The sequence below is a fragment of the Thermobia domestica genome, unplaced genomic scaffold, assembly GCF_964235325.1.
Source record: "Thermobia domestica unplaced genomic scaffold, izTheDome1.hap1.1 HAP1_SCAFFOLD_402, whole genome shotgun sequence".
Classification (NCBI taxonomy): Eukaryota; Metazoa; Arthropoda; class Insecta; order Zygentoma; family Lepismatidae; genus Thermobia; species Thermobia domestica.
The window spans coordinates 148,481-151,220 of record NW_027656112.1 but is presented as its reverse complement, the minus strand read 5'-3'; positions in this window follow the sequence as shown (position 1 = coordinate 151,220).

Genomic DNA, 2,740 nt, shown 5'->3' with positions numbered 1-2,740 from the left:
CAGAAGTGGATCATCATAAGTTGAGTATCAACATCGAGAACCACTGATACTTCTATCACAGTAGTCATTCAGTTGTGATTCCAGTCTACGATTAGATCAAGGAGATCTACTAGTATCCAGTAAAACCATTAAAGTGGATTATGGTTTAACAATAGTCAGCGACTACAGACTATTGGCAACGAGATATTCATCATCCAGAACTCCAACATCATCCAGGCGTCATCTACTCGAAGGTATGTGTATCTCAGCTATGTTCGAGTTATTCGTGGTTAACTTCTTAGATGCTTAAGATATGTGATCTGACGTTTATACACAGTCTACGATTAACAACAGTAATACACGATATTTATGAAAATACAAAGATCTAATTGAAAGTTAATTTAATGTGGTTTCCTTCTGTTCCACTTCGATCCTACTCATTACAGATGGTGAGTAGTAACGATCTTCAACCGACAATCATTGTTTTATCCCCATGCAATTTAGGCACGACGGTTGGAGGTTGTTATGGTGGAGATGCGTTCGGTTCGAGCCCGGGGTGTGTGTACTAGTGTAGCTCTCACCATTGTTATGGTGATGGAAAGTTATGGTTCGAATCCCGCAACGGAATAATTTTAGTTTTAAGAATAGGTCTCAATGTGGTTATGGTTCAAGTCCGGTTTAAATATTTATAGTTTAAGTAATTTAGTATGATAAGATTTTGTAGTATTAACGTTCACCAATTGAATACGAGATTTGGTTCGGATCTCGGAAGACTTAGGCATTGACTCAAGTAGATTAAGTAATTAGGTTAACCCTCACCACCCACCCTCACTTCGTAATCACAGTTGAATTAAGTATATAGTGATAAATGAATGAAAATACTGTGTTGACAAGGGCACAGAAAGCGAGTAAGGGAATTAGTATTGAAGTGCATAATTTATTTGGTGTGAGGACACCGGAACGACGAAATACTTCTTGTAGTCAGGACAAAGTCGCGAGTCCCAAAATTATTTTAAGTAAGGAACCAGTTTTCAATTTCCCGAGTAGTCCGGTAACTAAATCCGTATCAGAAGATTTTCCATCAATCATAAATTTAGATTCAAAGTTAATAAATAGCAACAATAAGGATTTTAAAATGGCGTCTAATATTACATTTTATGCGGATATTAACAAGCTACCTAAATTCGATCTGAAGAACGATAATGACATCGTTTCTTTCTTTGATGAGTTCGACGATGCTTGTCAGATGGCAGGTATCGCCGAAAACAAAAGAAAGGAATTGTTGCCTAACATTTTTAAAGGAGTAGGGAGGCAATGGATTAAATTGTTCCTGAAACGTAAGAATACGGCAGAAATACAATACAAGGATTTGCAGTCAGAAATTGTGGAAGAGTTTACCAAATCGAATGTGACGATCGATATCGAAGATAAAATTAAGGAACGTTTGCAGCATGAAGACGAGGCTGTTATAAATTACGTATATGACATGCTCGTTCTTTGTGAACGGTTAGATTCGAACATGACTGACATAAAGAAAATAGGTATAATAGTTGGAGGATTACATCCATACTATATGGAAAAAGTAGGGACGATAGCCTACTCTAGCCTAGACAAGTTCGTTGACGATCTACAAAAGATCGAAAAGAATAAATGTAAGATTGCAAAACGCGTGAAAAAAGAAACCGGTAAAGTCACGATTAAAGATCTTGTCAAAAAGATTAGGGAACAAGTAGAAAATGACGAAAGTGAGTCCGAGTTGGATCACGTAGTTGTAAGGAAAAATAAGGAAGAGCATAAAATCAAACAAGAGCCGCAGAGTATAACGCAGATCGCGGAGTTAGAGAAAAAGATTGACAAATTGCAACTTGCATTATCGGCGAAAACACAAGAAGAAGAGAAACACGAAAATAATGGTAGAAAACAAGGAAAGAATCAGAATTATAGAAATAGTAGGCAGTATAGAGGTAATAACCGAAATAATTACCGCGGAAATAAGAATAAGAATTGGTATAATAATAATAATAGAGGTCAAAACAGTAACAGAGGAAATAATGGTTTTCACAACAAAGGTGGTAATCGAGGTGGTTATTGGAGAAATAATCGAGGACGTGGTCAACAGGGAAACTGGCAAGGAAGTAGTCAGAATTCTTGTTGTCACCAATTCTATAATTTTGATAATCAGAATCAGCAGAGATTTGTGCAAGTGGTACCAGCACAAGTGAATGGTACTACTTACTACCAAACCGCAGGTCCGAGTCATTTAAACGGAACACATCTGTAAATGGGCGAGGCGCATTTACAGGGAATAGAAACGTAAGAACAAGAGAAATAATTGCCTCAGTTAATTTGGAAAACAATATGGTATATTTACCATTAGAGATCGATAATAGACAGATTAAAGCGTTACTCGATAGTGGGTCACAAATTTCGATTATTAATGAGAAATTAGTGCCACCAAGTGCGAGAATAATTCCACGACAAACAAAGATTAAAGGTATTAAGCAAAATACTCTCGTAATTAATAAATTAGCAGTAATTAAGTTTAAAATTTCAAATCAAACTTTTCACCAAGAGTTTAGGATAATAAAAGATTTCCCATATCAAATGTTAATCGGGAACGATTTCTTGCAGATACAGAATTGTCGAATAGACTATGGAACTGGGAAAATCATAGTTCAAAGGTTCGGGAGACCGACTAGACATTGTAGAAATGATCAGGAAACAAGAACAGTTTCCGATAATATCGCGATAAGTATAAAAA